Source organism: Panthera tigris, chromosome C2, assembly GCF_018350195.1.
Source record: "Panthera tigris isolate Pti1 chromosome C2, P.tigris_Pti1_mat1.1, whole genome shotgun sequence".
NCBI lineage: Eukaryota > Metazoa > Chordata > Mammalia > Carnivora > Felidae > Panthera > Panthera tigris.
This window is the reverse complement of record NC_056668.1, coordinates 154451161-154469970: the sequence shown is the minus strand read 5'-3', so window position 1 is coordinate 154469970 and position 18810 is coordinate 154451161. Positions and strand designations below refer to the sequence as shown.

Genomic DNA, 18810 nt, shown 5'->3' with positions numbered 1-18810 from the left:
AGCCAATTTAATAAGGAACAAAAATAAATTATAGAGAGTCCTTTCAGGACTCACAAAAGGCTTTTGCGTTCTACTGTTCTAGAGGACATACTTCATGTCTCGTTTATGTATTGCTTCACTAATGGGTGGGGAGATAAAGTACCTTGACTGGACTGTTGATATCTCTATAAAGATAATATTCATGAGTGAAGCAAATCGGATTTGCCCATTTCTCAGAATGTAGAATGTTACAGATAGAGCAATATTAGATCATAGAGCATGACCTTGTCTCCAAGGCAACAGCATTCATTACCTCATTCTTTTCCTAAGTTACCCAATTTAACTGCCCTGTCCCTTTGATCACACCTCCCCCTCATTAAACACTTACCAGATCCTTTTCTGTTGCTATGTAGGCAGTATAATAGCTTTCACAGCTGCTTGCTGAATGAAATGGGGAAACACACACACACACACACACACACACACACACAGTTTGGGAGTGTGTGTGGGGAGAGAAATTTCCACAGTGTTTCAGGATCAAGGGATGCTAGTGACAGGTATGTGTTCTATATATACACACACAGTGCATCCCCCTGGCACATTTTACCCAGAAACATGCCCTGTTTTGGCGCCCAGAGCTGCCACGTGCACCGGTTTGACAGAGTCTGGGTTCTCCTGACAGCGTGACAGGCTATTAATCACATGTGACCAAAATAGCACACAGAGGAGGGCACTACTCTTTCTTTCCTTCCCTGACTGGGGGTGGGTAATTTGCTGAAACTCCTCGTCTTTGCATCCGCTCTGGTTTCTTTGTCTTTGTGTCATCCTTCATCCCCATTGGAGGCCTTCTCGTTTACAAGCGCATCGTCTTGGGTGGGTGAGGTCATGTGGACCAACTCAGTGGAACAGAGACAACATAAAAAACAGATGCTTGTTTCACATCGACTTATTTCCTCCTAAGACCCACTGAGAAAATCATATGGCTTCGTAATTATTATCTTAACGGCTTTGTCTTACTTAGGAGGATAAAGTAGGTATTTAAGTTTTAAATTTAAGTAGGTATGTAAGTTTTACAACATTTTTAATGGCCAGGTCGTGCTGATAGTTAATACTTATTTTTGTGTGGTTTATAGATACGTGATATTGCATACGTGCTATGTTATCGCATGCTCTATTTTGAAGTGATCGTGGATTGTTCTGTTGGAATTTCTAATATGAGGCAGTGAGACCTTAGGGTCAAAGTCTGCTGTCACATGCTTTGCCTTGGTCAGAAATGGCTTGGGTACTTCATGTGTGCAATCTTCCGCCCATGGTGGGAGATAGCCAACCAAGGGTAGAGTTGGCTTCAGGTCCCTTTAGCCCAAGGATGTAAGATTATGTTGGCTTCACCAGCCACTGTGCCTGGGGTTGGAGTACAGATATCTGGAAACGGGTCTGTGGTAGGGAGGTTATGGAAATGGAGGCGAGATAAGGAGAGCAGAGTTCAACCATATTCTTCAGGAGGAGTCAGCATACAGTTTCTGTAAAAGGCCAGATAGGCTTTGCGGGTAATACGGCTTCTGTCACGACTCTTCAGCTCTGTCGTTGTGGTACAGAGGCAGTCACGGATCATAGGGAAACGCACGGACGTGGCTGTGCTCCAATAACATATTAGTTATAAAAATAGGCAGTTGGCCTTAAAAACCAACTGTTTTTAAGGACGGTGCCACGTAGATAGTAGTTACTAAGATGTGCGTTCAAACAAGAGGGATGGGTTGATCGACAGGTAGCAAGAGGAAAAATGAGCAGAAATGGTAACAATTGACAATCAAGTGATCTTCGCTGTATGCCGGTCAGTCTCCTGAGTATTTTATGTGTGTTAACTCCTTGCATTTTCATACCAGCACACCGTGAGAGAAGTACTAACTTACTGGCTGCAATACGTGAGGTTTTATGCAATGTTCCCAAGATCACATGGGTAACGAGTGGCAGGACTAGGATTCAAACCCAGGTTCTGAAACTCAAATCAGGCTTCAAAATTCAAATCCATTTCCAAAGGTCCATGCTCTACACGATCTCAGTTTATTACTCTGCATTATGGAGCTGGCAAGTGAGACGTGTTCAGGAGGAATTCTGGGGATGGAACGCATATGCCTACAGGACACTGTACGTCAGCTCAGAGCAGGGGAGGTTGCATTTGAGAGACCAGAGAGGGATGGACAGGCCACACACTGACTACCCCTAGTACCCAATGGTAGTTGGGTGGGGCTGCAGAGAGACCAGTGGGCAGAAGATCCCCACCATGACATCCACTTGCTTTACATGAAAGAGTGTAAACAACATATCTGATGTAGCGTAAGGAGTAGTAATCAATACCCTTGGACCCACCGTCCCTCTTAGAAACTTGTCATTTTCAAGACCATAGAAACCCCATTGAGCCCCACTGATTTTATTCCATTGCTGTCTCCCTCTAAAAAAGCCCATTATTCTCCATTTTGATTAATATTTACCTTCCTTGTCTTTATAGTTTTATGACAGAATGCACGCAAGCCACACAGTACATTATGTAGTTTTATCTTTTATAAGAATGGGATTATCCCGCTTCGGTGACTTAATATTTTCTGTCAGCATGAAAACTTTGAAGTTCATACACCTCGCTAAATGTACTTGTGATTCATTCGTTTCCATTGCTCTATAATATTCCACCGTATGACTACAATGCAGTAGCATTTTTATGCGTAGCATTCCTTGCTCAAAAATCGTGAGCACCCTTAACTTTAAGAGGTCATGCTAAAACATTTTTCAAAGTGGTTGAACCAATTTACACGTCTACGGGCAGGGTCTGAGAGGTGGTGAGGCTCTCCCTCCCGGCCGGCCCTTCGCGTTGCTGCACCGGCGGATGCGAAAGAGGGTCTCGCTGTGGTTTTAACTCGCGTTCCCCGCTAAGACTTGAGATTTTTGCGAGTTTTAATATCACTGCCTTAGATCCCTCCTAATTACTCTGGGTGAACATCAAATAGACTCTTACCTAGAACCTCACCGCTGGGCGTCCTTTCTGTCTCTCAGGCCGGCATTGGTTGGTGGGCACACAGCAATCCATGCACAGAAATGTCCTCTCAGGATTCAGGTGGACAAGTTGATGTCCCCACGTCCATCAGAATTCCGTTTGTCCTTCTGGGTTCTGGAGGCAGAGAGACTCCGGCTTATTCATACGCTGTTCGTACTGCAGCTCGGCAGCGGGAACTTAGGCAAAGTTACTTCGCTTCTTGGAATCACAGTTGCTTTAATTATAAGATGAGCACAGTAGTACCTCTCTACGCAGGACGTTGCCTGTTGATTCTAGGTTTGTCTCGTGGGGTCTCGGGGGCTGAAAACTGTATTTTCCAGGCCCCTCTGGTTTGGATCATGCAGACCTGGAGGGCAGAGAAGCCTTTCTGCCCTCTGACTTGGTGGTAGCCATGCAAACATGTAATGGGCGTGATGTTTGCAGTGGCTTCGCGGTAAATGCCTGGGACCCCCTACTCCAGCGTGGTATGTGGGTGAGATCACTGGCAGGGGTTTCCTGTGATCCAAATATTTTCTGATTTCTTCAAAGCTGGAAGTGACTCTCGCAGACCTTCACACCCCTGTCCTGCATTTAATAGTCTCTGTATTAACCCCCTCTCTGCCGAAGAACCTGGAGTCCTTTCTCTGCTCCTGAGCGGCCTTTGATGGATAGACTGTACTTTCCACTGCTTTTCCACTTCGGGCCGCTAAGAAGGTTATGTGGAGTTATTCACGTGGTGTGAACCTGGCACGTAGTGGGCACCTTTTAACCCCCCCTTTTCCTACCTCCTTCAAGGAACAAGAACATCTCCCACGTTGGAACATAGACGTAGACGCATGGAAAGGGCTGGAGAAGGGTGAAAGGCCTTGCTTCGTGCAGTAGGTCAGGAGGCTGTGGATGAGCCTTCACAGAACACTGTTTCCATGACAGCCGGGCCAGGGCTGAACACGGCTGCCTAGCACTGCGGGATCTGTGGTAAGACGCCCGCATGTCTGCAAGCCAGCTTTGCGTGCCGCTGGCCAGGCTGAGTTTCCAACAGGTGTTCTGGAATGCCACCATCCCTCCCTGGCTGTGATGATGACCTTCTTTACGGTGTTAACTCCGAAGCACATCAAAACATCCCTTCCTGGGGTTATCCTTAGATCAGACCCCTGCTAATAATTGCCAGGAAATTTCCTAAACGATTTTTTGAAGTTTATTTATTGATTTGAGAGAGAGAGAGAGCGCGTGCACACGCGAGTCGGGAGGGGCGGAGAAAGAGGGAGGGAGAGAATCCCAGGCAGGCTCCGCACCGGCAGCGTGGAGCCCGACTCGGGGCTCGAACCCACAAACCGTGGGCTCGTGACCTGAGCCAAAGGCAAAAGTCAGGCGCTTAACCAACTGAGCCATCCAGGTGCCCCTGAAGAGTTTTCTAAGCTGAGTCAGTGAATGCAAACCACCTCCCTCCACACTGTGGAAGTTTCATCTGGAAGGTACCCGGTGTGGCTCTGACCTTCTGTTCATTTTTCTCCACTGGCTTCAAACAGGCTTCAAATAAACCACACGGTGACTGGCTGTCAATCAGAAATGCCGCCAGGAAGCTCATTTCTAAAGCTCCTTTGCTACTGTGTGTTGGCATTTTCAGAGTCCTTCATGGACAACCTCAGAAAAGCTAGGCTGCGAGTCAAATGCTGCCTGACTTCAGGTTCTTAATCTGTGTAACTATAGGAGAAATGCTCTGCTCAGCGGTGTCATATTCTGTCCTTTAGCGCTATCCAAGTGGATTCTTCTCTGCACCCCTCTCTTCCCCCAGGCTAAGCTATGTGAATCAAACAAAGCATGCCTTGGGTGTTCTCAGGTGCCTCTCCTCCTTCGGGAGCCCCCTTCTTTTATTCTTCGGAGACTCGGTGTTCTTGGGCGAATTTATGTCACTGTATCCCCTTTCCGGGGGGGCAGGTATCTGCAGGTTAAGATCCATGCCCCCGGTGCGGAAAGCTACGCCTTATGTGTCATCGGCACCGTGGCCAGCAGTGGGGACAGGAATGAACCAGCTTTCCTGTTCTTGGGTCCGGCAGGAAAGCCATTGCCGTGTGGTGTCAACTTGGTGTGGGGGCTCAGGCTTGGGGAGGGTGGTGGGTTGCAGGAAATGGGCTTGACGGGTGATTTGGGCAAAGCAGGGAGGCAGTCCACAGTGAAGGTGAAGAGCAGCGGGCTTTCTGTGAGACACCTGTGAGACTTTCCTCATCACTGGACACGTCGGCAGCAAAAGTAGGGCGGTTCTGTCTGAGTCCAGCTGCAAGATGGCGTCGCCCTGTAAATGCGGAGGGTTGGGTTCTGTGGGAGTGCTTGGGGCACTGTGGGGGCAGGGTCTCATGTAGGGAGGCTACATGAAGAGGAACTCGGAACACCTGGGTGGGGGAGCCATGTGTGGCCAGTCTCTTTGCTCTGGAACAAAGCGGGTTCCTCTTAGATGCATATTATCCTGACGGAGGGCAACCAGTGGCCAGAGGCCCGTTGGTGGGTCCATCTGCTTGTCTGAAGTTCCAGAAAAGCGTATTACCAGAGCCAATTCGTGGACGTCCCCACGGGCTATCAGATCCCAGGCCAGGCAGCTCCATAGCCTCTAAGCGGCTCTAAGCGGCTCGAAGACCGACTCTGGGGCTGCAGATGTGTTGGAGATGTGTGTGTGCCGGGCAGAGGGGGATGAGATGATTCGCCAGTTGTCACTGAACACCTGCTTTTTTCTGGTGTTGCTCTGGAGGCGTGACAGAATCCCCGCTGTAGGCCACCTGAGGACAAAAAGTGTAAACAGTTGCAACCCAGAGGAGGGAGCCACGGTCTCCTCTGGAACTGGCTGGGAAAGGGGGCCCTGGGTGTCTGGCAAGGCAGGCAGAGAGATGTCAGGGATTGGACGCTTGGTTTGGAGGCATTAGAATTGGGGAACTTTTTTAGTGTGGGTCCCCTACGAGAACACCCAGAAATAGGGATTTGGGTAAGGAGTTTTCTCAGGCAATGGCCTCGGGCAGCAAAGTAAGGAAGTGGGGAAGTGAGAAGGGCTGGGTGGGAAAGTCAGTAGGGGGCACGTTGCTTAGGAGGCCCCTGCTGTGGGTGACTAGGGCCCAACCCTGAAGAGAGGCTATGCAAAGCACACCCAGATCCTGTCCCGTGAGGGTAGAAGCTGGGGTGTTTGTCCACCAACTCCAACATATTCGGCGTTGAGCTAGCTCTTAAGGTGTTAACCCCTGGCACTTCTGACCCGTTCTGAGCCTGGGCTGAACACACTCCTCGGACCAGGGGGTGTCCGACATGGGAGCTGCCTGCAGATGACCAAAGAGGACTGAGGGGATGTGGGGGGAAGGCTGGGGGGCACTTCCTGCCATGGAAGCCAATAGAAGAAATAGGGTGGGTCCTGAAGCTCCTGGTTCAGGGATGTTGGCCCTGAAATGCTGTACATCCTGGGCCTCTCTTCTCTTTTCCAATCCTGTTTGCTCTCTTCAATGGAGGGAGAGAGTGTCAGATTACCAAAGCATCCTCCTCAATTTCTTACTGGTGGCAACTACACCAGAATAAAGCAGAACAGCAACAACAAAAAGTTGTCTGGTTTGTGTTAATTGGGGTATATGTGTGTGTAAAGGTACATGTTTATATGCATATAAATGGTGGGCATACATGTGTTTGTGCATCTTATGTATTTAAATATGTATAAGTTATGAGGTGCCTGGGTAGCTCAGTCAGTTGAGTGTCAACTCTTGATTTTGGCTCAGGTCATGGTTCAAGGTTTGTGGGTTCAAGCCCCGCGTCAGGCTTTGCACCAACGGTGTGGAGACTGCTTGGAATTCTCTCTCTCTCTCGCTCTCTCTCTCTCTCTCCCTCCCTCCCTCCCTCCCTCCCTCTGTCTGCCCCTCCCACACTCTCTCTCTCTCAAAAATAAATAAATAAATAAATAAATAAATAAATAAATAAATAAATATTTAAATAACCCAAAAATCATGTGTCAGTTATGTAGTTTCTCGGTAAAAAAAACAAACAAAAAAAACCATGCTAACGAAAAAGGAGGAGTGTCATCTTTCAACATGTGTCAGGGCCCTGCTGTTTCACTTGGTAACCCTGGGCCCAGTTTACTTCTATTAAGTACAAGTCAAAAGCAATGACGCCTGCTATACCTTCTGTGTTTTATCTCTGGAATTTGTTGTTTATTGCCTAGTGTTTTGAGATTACCTACTTTATGGAGTATTTACGGGGGAAACTAGTTGCATGATTTTTTTTTTTTTTTAAAGAGCCATCTTATTTCCGGGCAAAATACTTACTTCTTTTCCTCCTACCTTTTAAGGTAACAGCTAACGGTGGCCTGTTTTATATACCAGGGAGAAGATTCAAATTGTAGTAAAAGAAATAGAATACATTTGGCCTCACCTTTCAAATCCCTTTGTGGTTTTCATCATCTGTACAATGGGGATGATACTATCTACCTCGGAGGGCAATTGTCAATACCTAATGAGATCTAGACTGAGTCCTGAGAGGACTTCTAGACTCCAAGGTCAGTCTGGCTTCAAGGAGAGACTGAGAAGTGCCCTGATTCCAGAAACGGGCAAGAACTTTGTCCAGTGGGTGTGTTGGAGCAGGGCGTTAAGGCACTCAATAGCTTTACTGCAACTGACACAGAGCCCAAGGACACCGCAGTGCAAAGTAAAAGCACCCCGAAAGCAGTCCAAATCTGTCAATTATATGACCAAAGCGTGTTCTCGAAAGAGGGAGAAAGAAGTAGGCCTGACAGAGGGTGGAAGTTGCTAAGATTGTTGGGAAGGCCCGATGCCAGAGGCCATCTTGTAGCTCTACAAGTCTCATTCCCCTTCATCAGCATGCTGTTTTCTATGGTACTCGTTGTTAATCTCGTTCTAGAAAAACTGTGGCTTCCAGAGCTACTTGCCCAGCAGTGGTGGAATAAGCATTTGAGGCCTGGTATGTTCGATGCTCAATAACACACCCCCTCTTCTTCCGTGTGGTGCTGCAGCGGGAGAAGAGAGCCTTGCATTGCCACACGCAGCGGTGGTCATTGGCACGGTGATGACTTCTGTCCCGAATGCGGGAAACTTAGGAGGCCTGGCTTATTGGCTGAGGGTCGCAAGCACCTGCCTCACATATCTGACCACACCCTGGCAAGGACTCTGGTTTCTAGCACCCCATTACCATAGCCCTGAAATTTTCCTCCCAACCTCAGGGTTGGGTCCCACTCACCCTAATCTCTCCTTCCTGCACCCCCCATGCACACTCTGCCCTGGACATGCCAAATTTGGTAAAGTCTGTAAATTTGCTGTGTGATTTCATGCGTCCATGCGTCTGCCTGAAAACGCCCCTCTTCACTCCTTCATTATCTTGCTCTTACTCCCTTTCTAGGACCCGTATCAGTTGTCTCCTTTTCCATGAAACTTTCCTAGACCTGCTCAAACAGAATTTATAACTCCCTTCATCGCGCTGCTGCGAAAACTATGCCATAAACCAAAACTATGCCGTAAATCAAGTGCCATAAATGTAATTCATTGCGTTGCCTTAATTTGTCTGTCTGTCTATGGTGGAGATTATTAACACTCAGCAAATGTCTGTGTGCTCCTCTGGATTTCCTAGCCACCATTGCAGTTAGACTGGGGCCACGTGTCTGGGTCCTGCCCAGAGTGTGCCACTTCTAGGCCTGCACTTGAAATCATCCCATGTGACCCTCCTGCCGTCTCTCTGACCTTGAAGTTCATTGTCACTACAGACTTTGTAACTGCAGTGTCAAGGAAGTCCACCTAACCCACGTTTGGATGTGACGGGCACACGAAATAAGCGTGTATTAAACCACTGAAATGCTGGGTCTGTTGGGGAAGCTGGCACTAATGACTTTGATTAATATCGCATCTGTTTTTCCTGTTACTTGTGAGGTCTTGCAGCTAAGGACCGTTTTTCTATACATCTTGGCATTCTTGACATCTAGTGAAAGCAGAGTGGCTGAGAAGGGCAAGGGAGGGCATCTCATGTAAGGGTAGCTCTTCTACGGCCACAGCCTTCAAGGGACTTGGCACCATTTTGTCTTGGCTGACGGTGGGGTGAAAGGGTCCTTATGCACCTGGTGCTTGACCACCTGGGTAGGCCCTGAAGTCAGCCACTCAGGCATTGGCTGACAATTTTATCTGGTGCTTTCTGCTTTAGTTTTCGACTCCCTTCTTAGAAGGTTTTCTGCTGTGGAAAGATATTGGCAGAACACTCGGCTTTTGTGTCCTAAGTTAAAATGTAATCATTCCTGCTTCATGTTCCTTCCTTAGCTCCATCACTCTGGTTGTGAGCAGGAAAAAGGAGGCCAGTGGCCCTGTCTCCCTGCTGAGGAATATGGTCTGACGACAACCTAATGATAGGCATACAGCACAGTGTTGGTCACTAGTTTATGGCTAGAAACAGTGAGTTCATGGATGTGTGGCTGTGTGTTCTCATGGATTACAAATATCATCGTTAACTTTGACTATATATTTTTTTATAAACCTTGAGAATTTCTCTAAAAATTTTAATTTCATAGGGCAATGGCCAAAGGATATACTATGGATGGGAGAGACAAGCAACAGTCATCTCCACTATGTGTCAAGTGTTTTATGAACACAATTTCATCACAGAGCAATCTTAGAGAGCTGTGAGTCCATTTGTTAGATGAAATACAGAGATTCAGATAGGCTTGTTAAGCATGTGCAAAAGGCCAGAGTTGGCACACATCACAGGTTGTCTAGCTGCCATGTTCTTTTCTGCCACGGTCTGTGACCTCACTGAGCTCCATTTCACTGTATGGTATCCCAGAGCATAGCCTCGGCTCCTCATTTCCTTCTGGAAGGGGTGAGCACATGTTACTTCCCTTCTCTGACCTCCATGTCTTTCCTCCTAGAAGGCTGCCCTCAGGACTGAAACGGAAGACTCGGGCCATAGAGAAAGCATTTTGTCTCTCTCCTTCCTTCTCCCTCCTCTCTCACTACAGCAGTGTCTGATCACCTTAGGAATCTTCTACTGCTATTCTGGCTAGAAGGTGGGAAACGGAGGCTTCTGTATATTTTTCATCCCACCTAGACCAAAAATAAGTTATTTCAAGTTAACTGAAGCTCCATAGTGATTGGTCAACCAGGAGGTACCAGGCCCTCCTACAACAGAGTGCTTACCTCTTTTCTTTGGAAAAGGAAAGTCTAAGTCCCTGGAGTTTTATCTAGGAAGAATAGTTTAGGCTTCTTTAAGATGCTGACCCATTATTGGAAAGAGTCACATTGGCTCCTGCAACAGAGCCCATGTGAAGGAAAATGAGGGAGTAAGAACCTATCCACAGCAGGAGTACTCTGGCTTTCTGTCCACCAGATTTGTGATTTTCCCATAGTCAAAATTTCTACTTGGCATGGTTGTGAAGCAAAATAAAAGGTTTCAGAGTCTGGAAGACTTGATTTCCCACCCCAGCTCAGTCACTGCCTAGTGTACTATTTGTGTATGTTGGGTAAGTCACTTACCTTCTGTCGTCCCAGTTGTCTTACATGTGCATAACCAGTACTTTGAACAATCATGATGCTTTCAGTGTGACTTTTGTCCCCCTCCTACTTCTTTGTCTTTGTCCTCATCTTTGTTTTCTTCTTGGCTCCCATTTGTCCTTTAAAACTTTATTCATTGGGGAAAGTCTTTTCCCTACCACTTGATGAAAGCTCAGGAGTCCCCATGACTTTTGTGATCACTCTGAGTAAAGTTGCAGCTACTTTAAGTACTTTAGAGAAGAAAAAACAATTGAAAAACTACAATTGTAATTTGTGGAAAAAACATCCAGTCCTAGGCGTCGATCAATACTTCAATTCTCATGCAAATGTGAGACTTCCCTCACCTTGCTAAGACCTATTTTTGGTGGCCCCCTGCCTTTTGGGAAAGAGGGTGTGATGGCCTGATTCTTCTTTCCTGTATTCACATCTTCCCTTTCCCTAGCTAATACACATGTTTTGCCCTTGCCAGGTTCCAGTTGAAAGAGAGTGGAGGGAAAAGAGGTTACGAGAAAGTTCCCCTATAACTGACAAGAGGTGTCATCCTTTCTGGCTTCTTGCTCTCTGCACCTTGCGAGAGTTTAAAGCCTACTCTCACTCTCAGATGACACTTTCATGAGCTCTTTGGAAATTGTTTGCTTGGATTCCTCTTTTCAAAATTCTTGACCCCCAAAAGATGATCTATAGCTATCTGACACTCATTTTCATCTCCCACCTGCTGGGGTCCCCTTACCCCTCTGGTTTTTGGACAGGATCTCTGGCAGGCAGAACCCTAAAATCACCCTCACTGACCTTCACCCCCATGTAATTCCTTCCCCTTTAATGTGGGTGGAGTCTGAGAATATGATGTGTGGGACTTCTATGATTGTTACATGACATGGCAAGACGAATTTGTACATGCAGTTAATGTTACCTAATCAGTTGACTTTGTACTTAGGTGCTGATTACTCAAGAAATCGGTTGACTTTTAGTTCATCAAAAGGAAGATTATTCAGGTTGGCCTGACCTAATCCCACATGTCCTCTAAATCTGGGTCAAGAGGTCAGAGACTGAGGAAGCCAAAGACAACATGTTAGAGGGGTTCTTCATTGCTGGCTTTTGAGGTGGATGAGGCCATGTGGTAAGGAATGTGGGGACCCTATCATTGCTGACAGTGGCCCTAGCTGACAACCAGCAAGGAAATGGGGGCCGGAGTACTGGAGTAGGACTTAGAAACTGGATTTGGCCAACAACATGAATGAGCTTGAAAGCAAACTCTTCCCCAGAGCCTCGGGAAATGAATGTAGCCCTGAGTAGAGAACCCAGTCATACCATTCCTGGACTTCTGACCTACAGAACAGTGAGCTAACACACGAGTGATGTTTTAAGCCACTAAGTTTGTTATAATTTCTTACACGGCATTAGGCAACTAATACAGGTCCTAAGAGGAGTTATGCTGGCTTTTTTTTATGCAGGTCATATACCTTGGGCCCGTGGAAAACATTCACATATCCTTTCTCTGAACACATCTAGGAGTACACACCTATACCATTGCACTAAACTTTAAAGGGCACTAAATCAGCTTGCCAGATCATGTTTCCTGCCCTCCATAATTTGGGGGACAAGGGTCATATTTCAGTCCACTGAGTTTCACAAACCCCAGGAGATACATATTAGACTGAGTGATCCAAGCAAAGCCATTCCTCATCAGTGAACTTGAGACTGCAGGCTTGAGTGATGGAGAGAAACCAATGTGTGATTTTATTTTCTCAGCCCATTTCAGGGACTTCCCCAGGAAGTCCCTGGTTTTACAGGGACTATAAAGTGTTGGTGTGGCCAGCTCTATCAGAGCATAGACAGGAGGGAGGTTGGTTTAGGATCTTGAATTTTCCCCAGTCTAAATGTCTTCAGTAAATTCAGAATCAGAAGATTTTTTGTTTGTTGGTTGGTTGTTTGCAAACAGCCTGGTCTTATTTCTGTCTTCCCTAAATTTCCTGCCTTGGGGAACAGTGGCCCCCAAGTGCCTTGGAAGTTGGCTGGCAGTGAGGCATGCCCTGGTTAAATTGATGCTGATGCCCTAGAGAGTCTCAAAGAATGTTCTTGGCAGTCCAGGGAAGTTTCCTGGGGTGTTTAGAACGTAGCTTTATCTGAAGCAAGTTTATTCTCAAACTTTGACCTGCAGCAGAATCACCTGAAGGCTTGTGAAAACAGAGATTACTGGACCCCGCCCACTCCCAGAGGTTCTGATTCAGTGGGCCTGGGGCAGAGCCTGATAATCTATATTTCTAAGTTCTCAAGTTGCTGATGCTGCTAGTCTGGAGACCACATTTTGAATATTATTGCTCTGAAGACATATTTCTCCTGAAATCCTCTTTTCTTCCCATATCTTAACCCCTTTTCACATCTGTGATTTTCTGTTGGAGCCAAGCAGTGCGGAAATGATTCTCAAGAATTTCTTTAAAAAAAATATAGCATTTTGTCTGGTGTCTAACTTTGGCAGGCACACCTGTTGTATCTTGGTGACTTACTCACAATTTAATTTTACCATCTTGTTTTATGTTAAAAAGCAGAAAACATTAACTCCTGTTCAGGGATATTGCGATCACTGAAGAAGTTGCTATATGCAGAACAGAAAAAAAATGCATGTGGGTGTTTTTCACTGTGCTCCCTCGCCCCACCACTTGCTACAGATATTTTGGGTGGGATCTGAGAATTTGAAAACCACATGAAACACAAATTAGGAAAAATTTTTGAAAAGATTGATGCTGGGAAGGTTCAATGATTGACTTCTTTGAGAAGGCATTGAGAAGACATCAGAAGATGTCAGTGAGGTCGCCATGGCACTTAGCCCGTGAAATCACCAACCTGGTATTGAGGAATGACTGCAAAGTTCCAGGAGGTCTTTTGGATTCTATATCATTAACTCCAAAGAGATCTCCCAAGACATACTCTCAAAGGGCCTTACTTCATCCTTGTGCTGTCCCCCGCTGAGCTCACAGGATTCTTCTGCGGCAGATGAGAATCAAGTGCTTACTTGAGCCCCCAGAAGCCATGACTTGGCTTCAAGGCAACCAGCCATCTGCAAAATGTCTAGAAAGGTAAGTGCATGCCGCCTTCTTTCTTTCTGGCCTCTAATTTATTGGCAGAGAAATGTTAAGTGGATTTTTTTAGAGAGTCACCATATTGCAGAAACAGATTGAAGCAAGATGGATTTGGGAGAATAAAGTTTGCTGTAGGATAGAATCGGGTCCTGAAAGGGAAGGCATATGGCTGATCCCCCAGCCCATACAGCCTCTCTGAGTAAAGTGAAAGCTTCTTAATTGTGAAGAGCCACAGCACTAGCAATATTTATTGAGCACTTACTTTGTGCTTGCTCTGTAGGGATTGTTTCATTCAATTTTTGACAAACATGCAGGTTAATTACTGTAATTGTTTCATTTTTTGCAAGCGAGCAAATACAGGTAACCTTCCCAAAGTTGCACAGTTATTGAGTGGTTGAGTCGGAATTTGAAATCATAGTCAGTCAGGCTCCCAGTTATAGAAGATCTTAAAATGAGACCAGGCATTATTGATCATAAAAATTCACGAATCCTGTGTTAGGGATTTCATTGTGTCCACCCCCAAATCCATATGTTGAAGCCCTAACCCCCAACGTGATCTATTTGAAGATAGGACCTTTAAGGAGGGAATTAAGTCAGATGAGGCCATAAAGGTGGGGCCCTAATATAATAGGACTTGTGTCCCTGTAAGAAGAGGAGGAGACACAAGGGGTGTGCATGTGTGGAAGAAAGGTCAGGTGAGGACTCAGTGAGAAGGTGGTCATCTGTAAGCCAAGGAGAGAGGCCTCAGGAGAAACCAGACCAGCCCATGTTTTGATCTTGGACTTCCAGCCGCCAGAACTGTGAGGAAACAATTTTCAGTTGTTTAAGCCACTCAGTCTGTGGCATTACGTCATGGCAGCCCTAGCAAACCAATACCGGCCCCCCACACCCCGCCCCCTTCAAAGTGGGGTATACTTTGCCATCCCTCGATTTTGAGTTTATCCAGAGGATTCACTTTGGTCGATGGAAGGCCAGCAGACCTGATGTGAGTAGAGGCTTAAACAGCATGTGGGTATTTGGGCTTGATGCCTTGTGCCTGCACTGGTGCCGTGACAAGGACGGGTTCCATCTAGCTAGTCCTATGGGGGCGGGGGGGGGGGGGGAGGACATGTGGAGTAGGGCCTTGCAGCTTGAAGCAGAGCCGGCTGGCTGAAGTTGGTCTAAGCCAGGCAATGGCAACCTGCTCTAGTTTGAAGCCAAGCCACCCTAACTGACCCCTAGAGCCATGACAGTAGATGATAACTGTTTTAAGCTCCTGCATCTTGTTGGGCAGCACTACTGTCATCAAAGGCCACGTGTCAATACTACGCAAAGCAATCTACACATTCAATGCAATCCCAAGCAAAACTGCACTTGCATTCTTCTCAGAGCTGGAACAAGCGATCCTAAAATTTGTATGGAACCACAAAAGACCCCAAATACCTAAAGTGGTTTGGTTTGAAGAAGAGAACCAAAGCTGGAGGCATCACAATCCAGGACTTCAGCGTCTACTACAAAGCTGTAATCATCAAGACAGCATGATACTGGCACAAAAACAGACACATAAACCAATGGAATAGAATAGAGAACCCAGAATTGGACCCACAAATTATGGCCAACTAATCCTTGACAAAGCAAGAAAGAGTATCCAATGGAAAAAAGACAGTCTCTTTAGCAAATGGTGCTGGGAGAACTGGACAGCAACATGCAGAAGAATGAAACGGGACCACTTTCTTACACCAGACACAAAAAGAAACTCAAAATGGATGAAAGACCTAAATGTGAGACAGGAAACCATCAAAATCCTACAGGAGAAAACAGGCAGCAACCTCTTTGACCTTGACCACAGCAATTTCTTACTTGACATGTTTCAGGATGCAAGGGAAATAAAAGCAAAAATGAACTACTGAGACCTCATCAAGATAAAAAGCTTCTGCACAGCAAAGGAAACAATCAGCAAAACCAAAAGGCAACCGACGAAATGGGAGAAGATATTTGCAAATGACATATTCGATAAAGGGTTAGTATCAAAAATCTATAAAGAACTTAACCGAACTCAACACCCAAGAAACAAATAATTCAGTGAAGAAATGGGCAGAAGATATGAATAGACACTTGTCCAAAGGAGACATCCAGACGGCAAACAGACATGTGAAAAGATGCTTAACATCATTATCATCAGGGAAATACAAATCAAGGCCACACTGAGATCCTACCTCACACCAGTCAGAGTGGCTAAAATGAACAACTCAGGAAGCAATAGATGTTGGTGAGGATGTGGAGAAACAGGAACCCTCTTGCACTGTTGGTGGGGATGCAAACTGGTGCAGCCACTCTGGAAAATAGTGTGGAGGTTCCTCAAAAAATTAAACATAGATCTACCCAACGACCCAGCAATAACACTACTAGGAATTTATCCAAAGGATACAGGAGTGCTGATGCATAAGGGCACATGCACCCCAATGTTTATAGCAGCACTTTCAACAAACGCCAAATTATGGAAAGAGACCAAATGTCCATCCACTGATGAATGGATAAAGAAGATGTGGTTTATACGAACAAACAGGGTTGACAGAGGGGGTTGGGGGGAGGGAAAGATGGGTGATGGGCATTGAGGAGGGCACTTGTTGGGACGAGCACTGGGTGTTGTATGGAAGCGATGAACCACGGGAATCTACTCCTGAAGCCAAGAGCACACTGTATACAGTGTTAGCTAACCTGACAATACATTATATTTAGAAAAAGGAAAAGATCAGGATAGGGAACTTGACATAATTTCTGCACAATAATTTTTCTGGCCATTTTTCAGGGGTAGGCGTGGAAGGATATTTGGTGAGAAGGTAGACAAATGATTGCTCTCATAGTTTTCTCAGCTTCCAAATCAAGAAGATCAACTACATTCCTGTAAAAATATGCACAGGGTGGAATTGAACCATTATTTTCTTGCAAGACAATATTTAAATGGAGAAAAACAAAGAGATATGCATACAGAGACAGGTATACAGAGAATGGGCTTCTTGGACTGAGTTACACTGAGCTCACATGTCCTGACTTTGTCACTAGCTATGGGTGATCTAGCACAAGTTATACAAGCTCATTGTACTTTGGCTTTTCTGTCTGTAAAATGGGAATGCTAATATTATCCTTTCCACCCACATACAATTATGTCCCCCATACATAATGTGGTCCTGCCTGCCTGAGTGGAAAAGTCTGACTCAGAGCAGGTATTGTTTATTGTGCTTCTTTATAGTCAAGGAGTCTTCAAGCGGGGAGCGTATGGTATGGGAGATTTGAGAGACACAGAATTCTGGGGATTGTTTTTCCTGTCTAGGTGTATGGAGACATTAGGCCAGAGGGACCAGCAGGACAGGATGAAGTCGCTTTCCTTGTTGCCTTGTGAAGTCTTAAATCCTAAGTTTGTGGCCCAGTAGAGGAAGGTGGGGAATCTCAGGCCATCAGAGCTGAAAGGACCCATTGACCTATTATAGAATGTGGTTTTCTCAGCTTTGAATAATGTATAAGCTCTTACTTTGACAAGCCGGAGTCCAGATTAATACTTCAAATTCCAAGCTCCAGAATTTCCTTGTCCTGTGATGTGGAAGACGTGCTTAGCCTTTTTGAGTCTTTGTTTCATTATCCATAAAAAGAGAGTGATGGTAGTGTGTCCCTTTTAGTGTAAAGGTTTCTATCATTATGAAAATCACATTAAACCAAGGAAAGCCAAAGCCCATGGCCCATCATCAAGCCACAGAGAAGAGCTCACCAATATGATCTTGAGATATTTAATTTCTTAACTCCAGTCTCCTTCTTTTGCAGATAAGTAAACTGAGGCTCCCTGAGGTAAGCTGAGCTTCCCGAAGTCACAGAACCATAAAGTGCCAAAGTAGGACTAGACAGGAGAAGATTCTGGAAGTGACAGATATCTAAAGAAGAGGGATCCCCACCTGTTCAGATTTTCAGATGCACATGTAGTCTGGAGACCTGGGAGAGGAGGTAAAACTATAAATTGTTAATATTGGAAAAGACCCAGCATCTAGCTTGTTATTGTTGCAAGAACACACGCTATAGTTACTAGCTTGGCTAAACTTCTTATACAACCAGTGACAGGAAGCTCACTGCCTACCGAGTCAGTGCATATTCTGTTTGAACAACTTGTCGGAAAGCCTTTCCTTATGTTGCGCCTTGATGTAACTTCCACTTCTGGAGCTGCCCAGAGTGAGCCAGGTGCTTTCTTCGCAGCATAACCTTTACGTGTTTCAAGACAAGCTACTGTGTCTGCTGCTCTGACCCTTCCGTCCACACGTGCGTTCGGCAAGCATATCAGGATTCTTGGTAACAAATGGCAATAAGTGGTAATAAACGGAAAACTCAAACTGACTTAAACATGGCATTTATGTATTCATGCGTTCACTCACTCACCTGTTCTCCTCTTTGACCATTCGTTATTGAGTGCATTTTGTGTTTCGGGCACTGTTCCAGATGTGGAGGGTAAAGCGGTTCATGTGATAGCCCCTCCTCACATGGAGCTTGCATTCCAGTGTGAGAGGATAGACGATGAAGAAATAAATATGTTCGTCTCAAGAAATAAACATGCGAGGGCTGTACTTTGGGAAGAAGTGGCGTAGAGTGAAAGGCATAGAGTAGGCCAAAATGTGGGGGTTTGGGGGCGCCGGGCCATTTCAATGAAAACCACAGAGGCAGGGCACAATTCAGCTCTCTCTCATCTTTCATCTGCGTTTCTCTCCAATCTGCTCTGTGCTAAGCCAGCTGCCTTCATGCTAGCAGTTTGGCTGCTGGTGGACCGGGCTATGTGCTTTCTCATTTAAATGTAGGAGGTTGGCATTCATTTCTCCCAGGGAACAGAAATTGTGAGCTCTGTTCAGGTAGAACCACCCCAAAATCTGCGTCCGTGGAAAAGCCATCCGTTGATTCGCCTAAGCCTTGGTATATTCCCGTATGAACTTTTAGAGGCATGTGCCACTAAAAACCAGAGTGTGCTCATTGTCACCCAAAGCGTATGACCACCCTGCAACAGGGGAGGATGGGCTCTTTGATGGGGAGGGAACTATAATATCCACTACAAATACTACATGTAGGCACTCTGAGCTTACAGAGATGAACAGAATACAGCCCCTGACCGTAAGGAGGCCCCAGCTTTCATGGAAGGAGACAAATGAATAGATAACTCCATAAGAGGGATAACCGTTCCAATTGGCCCAAGACAATCATCAGCCTCAGGGTGCCA

At 45.9% G+C, this 18810-nt stretch overlaps 1 long non-coding RNA gene across 2 annotated transcripts; it reads left to right on the top strand.

Moving 5' to 3' along the window:
- The first annotated feature begins 351 nt into the window (after positions 1-351).
- Positions 352-17953, top strand: LOC122230483. Of its 2 annotated transcripts, XR_006207460.1 has the most exons (3): positions 352-536; positions 17382-17558; positions 17805-17953. It is a non-coding gene; the product is annotated as an uncharacterized LOC122230483 (long non-coding RNA). The 2 variants fall into 2 exon arrangements; XR_006207459.1 differs by having other exon boundaries at positions 17382-17953.
- Positions 17954-18810: the final 857 nt, after the last annotated feature.